We start from the raw sequence: 8,171 nt of genomic DNA on the forward strand, positions 1-8,171 counted from the left end.
TTGCTATATTACTATATATAACTAGGCAAGTCAGTTGATCAAATGAGATAATAATTCTAGAGCATTTAGCACAATGCCTGGAACACAGCATTATATAAATACCATTATTATTAATTATTTATCTGGCCTTTGTGTAAAGATCTTAGGACAGGTAGGTGGTATAAGAGATAGAGTGCCATGCCTGAAATCCAAGTTCCAATCTGGCCTAAGGCACTTACTTGCTTCTGGGCAAGTCATTTTATCCTATTTGCTTCAGTTCCTCATCTGTAAAATGAGTAAGAGAAGGAAATGGCAAACTCCTCCAGAATCTTGGACACAACTGAAAATCAACTCAACAATAACAAAAAAGATTTCCAAACAAGTCATTAATGCTCCAAAAAATGAGTTAGATATTACTAATTGTTAAGAAGTTTTTCTTTATCAAGCCTAAATCTGCCTCTTTGCATTTTTTTACCCATGATTCCTAGTTCTTCTCTTAAGGATTAAAGAGAATGATCAAATGGCTCTGTCATATGTATTTTTGTTCATATCAAATATCCTCAGTTCCTTCAACCAGTCCTCATATGGCATGATCTTAAAGTCCTTCATCATTTTGGTTGCCCTTTTTTGTTTGTTTGTTAACACTCTGCACTTGTCAAAATCCTTTCTAAAATGTGAAGCCTAGAGCTGGAATTGATTATAGTGTTCCAGACTGATCTGTGTACAGGGAAGAGTACAGTGGAACTCTTACTTTCCTAATCCTGGAAACTATACTTCTTTTAATGTATCTTAAAATTGTGTTAATTTTTATCAATGCCCAGATTACATTGTCGACTCAATGATTTTGCAGTTAGTAGACTACTAAAACTCCCACATCTTTTAAAAATGAACTGCTAACTTTGTTTGTACTTGTAAATTTAATTCCTAGAACTTGTAGCCTAACTTCGTACTTGTGAATTTAATTCTTAGAACTCAAATGTAAAACCACATTTTTTTATGTTGAAAACTATATGTGTATTTGAAAAAATGAAATACTATTGAGAAAAGGGGAAAAAAAGAACCAATGGATAGTACACAGAGCTTCTCAGCTCCCTTGGGGAGGGGACTGAAGACTGAGAAAATTAGACCCTGGAAACATGGGGATAGGGCTATCTATTTATATATCTGCAGAGGATACAATAATTCCCTCCTGTAAGGGGCATGGTAGAAATATCAGGTAAACAGAAGCAAAGTAAAAGAAGTCTGTGATTTGCCAATTTGAGTCTCACTTCTTCTTAGCTTCCTTGCAGACCATAACATACCTCTGGGCCACACTGAAGGCAGGAGAATAGCCATCTGTATAGGAGGTATCTTCAAACAGTACAGAGCAGTCTTCCTGGGGCCATTGTGGGGGAGTGTGAATCAAAGTGCAGTAGAAGCAGGTGGTTTGGGAGTGCAATGCCAGCACAAGCTGACTCTTCTGGAATAAAGCTTTAGGATATGTCTTAAGATTGATCTTCCATTGTGGTAGTGGGATGATACGACTTTGGTTCAAAGTGTACCTCTCTTTGCCTTCTTCATCATCCTTCAATGTCATCCACTTTATATTTGTTGGTGGCATATAACTGACCAGTTCTGCTGGAATCCACTGCTTATCCCCATCTACACCTTTTAACCTGGTTTAGCTACATAGTAACCTGAAGCTGGAATAGCCCTGCATAGAGGTGGAGGCTTTTCTTGGGTTATCCAGTCCACAAAGGCAATTGTCAAAAGGCATTGGCTGACTGTTGCAATATCAACATCCCTTGGCTCATGGTTTTCTGAGGAGATTCTACATTCTCCTTTCTTCCAGCAATCTTAATCTCAGCAGTCTTATCCAGAGTTCTGTGCAATGTATTGCCTCTACCTTTGCATCTGCCTAGATTGTGGTATAGAGACCTTGAAGCTTTATCCAGTAATATTTCTTTTATTTTCTGTCTTCATTTGCTCATGGGTCTTCTGATTATTGATCATGTTATGTTCACTTCCGAAGCATTCTTCCTGAGTTTGCTTGATCAGTTGATGGAGCTTTGAGAGTAGTTCAGCTCTTTGGAAGTCTCTTGACATTAATGCCATGCTGGGGTTAACATGGTTTTCAAAGATGAGCCAAAATAAGCCAATGGAGGATGTGAAGACTGCAGGGAAGACAACTACAACATTTCACTCCCCAAACTTTTCTCATCTTCGGTTGTGGAGCAGGGAATCAAAACCACATTTTTTCCCTATTAAATTCAATCTTATTTGTTTTATCCCAACATTTTACCCTGTCATGAACTTTTTGGATCCTAGATATATCTTCTAGTGTCATAATTATCACTCCCAGTTTTGTGTCATGTTCAAAGATAAATGGACATGCCACCAGAAACCTCTTTCCAGATTGGCCCTTTCTGACCCTTTTCAGGTTTACCAATGGTGTTCATCTGGCCACTTAACTCTCACCTGTGGCTCCAAGCAGCTGTAACATGTGCAGTGGCCACACCTTTGTAAACCAATTCAGCAGACAAGCTACCAGGTTGAGGTTAACTGATGGGCCACAAACTCATCTGTGACTGTTAGGTGAATGTGTACCCTAAGCATGTAAAGATTTCCTCTAGTGGAATGGGTGAATAAAAACAATTTGTTCCAATGATTAAGGTGACTAAAGGAGGAAATATGGAGTGCTTAGAGCTTGGTCAGCCATTGAAGATGCCAAGGTTATCTATTGCATCTTACACTATCACCAGTTATCTTGACTTTGATTTGTCACTGGATTTTGATGTCTCTAGAAGAAAAAGTGAGGTTGATGATTTTATACAACTCTGCCTAATTTAAATCCAATTCATGCATGAATCAAAACATCCTGTAATGTTACTGTCCTCTTCAAAAATTAAGGACAAGCAATAACAATTTCCAAGTGAATATAGAACCATTAAAGCATTTGCTCTTTGGGTCTGGTCATTCAATTAAGACTGAATTTATCTAACAATAAATTTGTTTTTTTTTAAGTTCTCATCTCTCTATCTAATTCATGAAAATAGTGTGAGTCTTTCTCAACTGAGCAAAAGGATTCTTTGTGGCCAAGAGTTCCCTAAATCAGCAATTATTCTATAATTAAGAATTAATGATAGATGTTTCCTCTTTCTTTACTTAAGATTATTGACTACGATTCAGAGAGTGCTACATTTTAAGAGATGGCAACAATCCTTTTCATAACTGAACTTAGCAAACCAGTCAGTGCAAATATTAATGGTCAAAATGGCATCAAGTTCAATAACTGGAATCTCCACTATAGATATGTACTTTGCCTTAGTTCTTCTTAGTATGTGAAAGTAGCCTCAACTTTCTTTTAAAATAGCTTTTTATTTTTTCTAAATACATGTAAAGATAGTTTTCAACATTCTCCTTTGCAAAACCCTATATTCCAATTTTTTTCTCTTCCTTTCCTTTCCTCCCTTCCCATAGACAGTGAGTTAATTAGGCTAAACACGTGCAGTTCTTCTAAACATATTTTCATATTTGTCATGCTGTACAAGACAAGTCAGATCAAAGAGGGAAAGATTCCCATGAGAAAGAAAAGACAACAAATAACAAAAGGTAAAATTACTATGCTTAGATTCACATTCAGTCTCTTTCTGGGATGCAGATGATTCTCTCCACCACAAGTCTATTGGAATTGTGACCTCTACTTTTTTGCTGTCAGTTACTCTACTTTTAAACTTGGTAAAATTGGCATATTCTGTAACTCTCAGCTTCTTTGGATTTTGATCCCCTTTATTGGGGATATTTAATATGAATGAAGAGTAGGTTGGGGGCTGTGATAATTAATTTCAAATATTTAATGGGCTGACATATTGATGCTGTTAGTGGCAGTGCAGAGAGTTGTGGAAATCCCCTCTGGTTGGAGATGCAGGTCCAAAGAATTCACAAACCCCAAAAATCTGAATGGCAAAAGAGAAGTTTATTGGCACTGAAAAACCAGCTTTGCTAGGAAGACAGATTCCTCATTGGCAAGAGGTGCTGGTAGAAAAATAACAAAAGGTTATCACTGAGAAGAGGCTCTCTTCACACTGGGCAGGAGTCCTGGAAGGAAGCTTTGACAAGAAGAGAGTTTTGTCGGACTTCTGCAAAAAGTTGGAGTTCAAAATGGTCATTTTATAACAAATCTGAGAATCCTGGGGCGTCTATTGTCATTGCCCCCAGATCTAGATTTCCAGTTGAAAAGAAAGTACTTATCTTGGGAGTTTCAAGCCATTCAATAACAGGGAGCTTTCAGTGTTCACCCCCATCAATATGACAAAACCATTTGATCATTCTACTTGACCTAAGGATCATAAGTAGAAATTGCAAAGAGGCAGATTTAGGCATAATAAGGAAAAACTTCCTAATGATGATAGCTAAATAGTTTCTGTGAGCATTAGTGAGTTCCTTTTCACTTGGAAATCTTTTTTGTTATTGTTGAGTTGTTTTTTAGTTATGTCCAACTCTTTGTGATTCCAGTTAGGGTTTTCTTGGCAAACATTCTGGAGGAGTTTCCTTCTGCTCATTATATAAGACCATTGTTTTAGAGTTGGAAGACATCTCAGAGGACTTCCACTTCAACCCACTCATGTGGGTATACAGAGAGTTGTATGATGACTTGCCTAAAGTCACACAAATCCAAGAAGTATTAGTTGAAGACATTGTTTTGTTTTTCCCTGAATCCAGAATATGAATGTCACATAGTATTGTTGCTTTTAATTTATTTTCTGGAGAAGAATGCTGAAGACAGTGACAATACATTGTATAAACTGCCCTGCTGAAATGCTAACAAAGGCTCTCCTCTGCTGGAGCGGGAGAGCTGAAACATTAATTCTATTTTCTCAGCATTTGTAGCACGTCTGTCACCTTAGCACACCGATGATTTATGTAAAAGCCTCTGTGTTGTTTCTCATAACATAACAAAACTTTCATATTGAAACTAAAATAGAGAGGAATAACAAGGACACTACATAGTAAGAGAGAACACAGAACTTACTCTCAACCTCTTACTATATGAGATTCTTTTTTTTTTTTTTAATTTTTTTAAATAAAGGGTCTATACTTTTCCAAGCTTTCAAAAAGAAGAAAAAATATATGTTCCTCAGAGCCCATTTACTGTTTAGAAGCCAAATAACTAAATTAGGCCTCTGATTCCCTATAAATGTATATATTTATGTATGTATATAAACACATATTTGTTGATATTTCTTGGAAATAGCTCCATGGAGAGAACAGAGAATCAAAAGTTTATTTAAAAAAAAAAAAAATATAATGTTTCACCTGAAAATGTTCCCTCAGGAGTACATACAAAATCAAATATGTGATCTGAAAAGGGAATTTCTCAGATAGAAAAGTAATATTATACGTCTAATCCAAATGTTTTCATTGTATTGAAAATGAAACAGGCTCCCCCTATAAGTGAATTGCCTTAGACAAGGTCCTGTAGCCATTTAGTGTCTGAAGGGAAGGCCAGTATGGCTCCTGTGATTCATGGTGATCATTATCTGTGCTTCACTCTTTGAAATTATGTGTAGTAAAGACTTCCTAAGTGCTGATATATTCAAGCTTCTGTATGGACTTTCTCTGTTAGCTTATAGACTTAAAGCCAATCTGATTAGCCCCAAATATTTGTGGATTCTTAGGAAGTATCTCTTCTCTCTACAGTTTATGGGCTGATACAAAAGAGTTTTTATGGCAGACAGATTTTAAAATGGAATCCTAATATATGTTCATTCAATCAATAGATATTTAATTGCTTACTTTGTTAGAAACTGAATTACAACAAAAATAATATAATTTGTGCCCTCCAGAAGTTTATATTCTACTGTTCCACATGAGTGAATGCATGGTGATTTGAAGAAGAAAGGAACTTGTCAGATCATGGCAGTGATGGGGTGCAGAGGTGTGAACCCCCAAAAGTTATGGAGATTTGAGCCAGTATGGTGGGTTATCTTAAAGAATTTGTAGGCTTAGATCATCTTCAAATCAAGAGGCAAAGATTTTATTATGCTGTTGGCAGTGGACTATGTTCCTAATGAGCTAACCATTGTGATGCTTAGAAAGTGGGCTAAGTTCTTAAAAGGAGGCAATAAGAAATGGTATACCAGTAGATTCTTTTATAGGAGAAAAATGACTTTGGGTGTTGACAGCTATAATTTGGCTGTATGATTTAATGCAGTAGCTGTGGGGTCATGATAATTTTGTTAATGCAAGGAATTGGACAAGGAATTCAACAAAGGCCTACTTCAAGAAAGACCCATCCACTTAAGGACAGCAAAAGACCTACTTAAGGACAAGATTATCTTATCAATGCTCCTCCCTGTTTGCTTATGGGAGTAAGTTGGCCTTCCAACTGTACCCAGTAATTTAGGCTCTCTTGCCCTTCTTTTGGCTCATCTAGTTACCAAGAACCTGGGATTTTTTTTTTTTTTTTTTTTGCTGGAGTCTACTTACTCCATCAGCAGGCTTTTAAAAAAAAAGGTGGATCAGAGAAAATAGGACTATGAATAATCTTAGCTAAAGTAGAGGAGGAAACTTGAGAGGCAATATAGTACAGAGTAGAAAAGGCACTTGATCTGGATTTAAAGGACCTGATTTAAAATTTTATCTCAAGTCACTTTCTACTTGTGTGACTTTGGGTAAGTCATTTAATCTCTCTAACCTCAGTTTCTTCATTTGTAAAATGAAGGGTTTGGACAAGGTGGCTTCTTCAAGTTTTGCATCCATAATCAAGTGCCAAATCAAAATAATATCAGGGATTTGAGAGAACATTGTTCATTCTTAGAATCCTAGGTCTCAATCCTTACCTAAACTACCTGCTCTCTCTCTAAACCAGTGTCATGTAGAATCACAAAATATTAGAATTGCAAAGGAATCATGGTGTTATAGGATTTTTGAGCTTTAAGGGATCTAGAGAATTTTCTATTGCTAACTTACAGATAAGGCAACTAATGCCTAAAGAAAGTTGACTCCTTTAAGTTTATCCAGTTGTGCCAATAGCAGAGCTGGGAGTTGACTTTGCATTGAAGTCATTGTTCTCTTCACAAACATTTTCTTAAAGGTTTATTAAGACATGGAATTCTTGGGAAAATGCATTTGCAAATGCATTAATATATGATGTGAAACTACTGTACATGGCATTTATTTGGCTATACAAAGAATAAATAATCCTTGTGTGATGATCACCTATGAGAGACTTAACTCTTCTCAACATTAATCCAAGATAATTCCAATAGACTTGGGATAGAAAATGCCATCCAGAGAAAGAATTATGGAGACTGAACGCAGATCAAAGCATACTATTTTCACTTTTTTTGTTCTTTCTTGTGTTTTTTTCTTTTGGTTTTGATTTTTCTTTCATAACATGACTGATATGGAAATAGGTTTGAAATGATTGTTCATGTATAACCTATATTAAATTGCTTACTGTCTTGAGGAAGGGGAAAGGAAGGAAGGAAGGAATAAAAAAATTAGAACTAAGATTCTTATAAAAGTGAATGATGAAAACAATCTTTACATGTAATTGGAAAAAATAAAATACTATTAAGTCAAAAAATTAAATTAAATTAAAAAATATACAATCTTTGTTTGTTTTAAAGTTTTACAACCCTGAAGTTTTCCCTTACATCTTGCAAATAACCAATGTGATGGCAATAATCAATGTTGGATACACTGTTGTATTATTAGTAGAGCTGTTAATCAATACAACCATTTTGGTAATCAATTTAGAATTATGCAAATAAAATAACTAAAATATCCATATCGTTTGACCCAGAAATTACAGGTTGGTGCTTATGTCCCAAGAAGGTTCTTTATAAGAAGGTTCCTTATACATTAAAATATTTATAGCAGCACTTTTTGTGGTAGTAAGCCTTGGAAACAAATGTTTATCACTTGGGGAATAGCTATAATGAATGTAATGGATTATTACTGTGCTATAAGAAACAATAAATAGGATGTAATGGACTATTACTGTGCTATAAGAAACCATAAATATGATGAATATAGAGAAGCATAGGAAGACTTACATGAGTTGATGCAGAGTAAAGTAAGCAAAGATAATAAAACAACACACACAATTGTTTGATAATGCAAGTGGAACAAAACAATTACGCACACACACATACAAAGCTAAAGTGAATTCTGTGAAATTACAAATAATAATATTTTTGTTTTTT

At 35.4% G+C, this 8,171-nt stretch overlaps 1 pseudogene; it reads right to left on the reverse strand.

Moving 5' to 3' along the window:
• Positions 1–1,243: 1,243 nt before the first annotated feature.
• Positions 1,244–2,073, reverse strand: LOC100928967 (annotated as a pseudogene).
• Positions 2,074–8,171: the final 6,098 nt, after the last annotated feature.

The sequence above is a fragment of the Sarcophilus harrisii genome, chromosome 3 (assembly GCF_902635505.1).
Source record: "Sarcophilus harrisii chromosome 3, mSarHar1.11, whole genome shotgun sequence".
NCBI classification, from domain to species: Eukaryota; Metazoa; Chordata; class Mammalia; order Dasyuromorphia; family Dasyuridae; genus Sarcophilus; species Sarcophilus harrisii.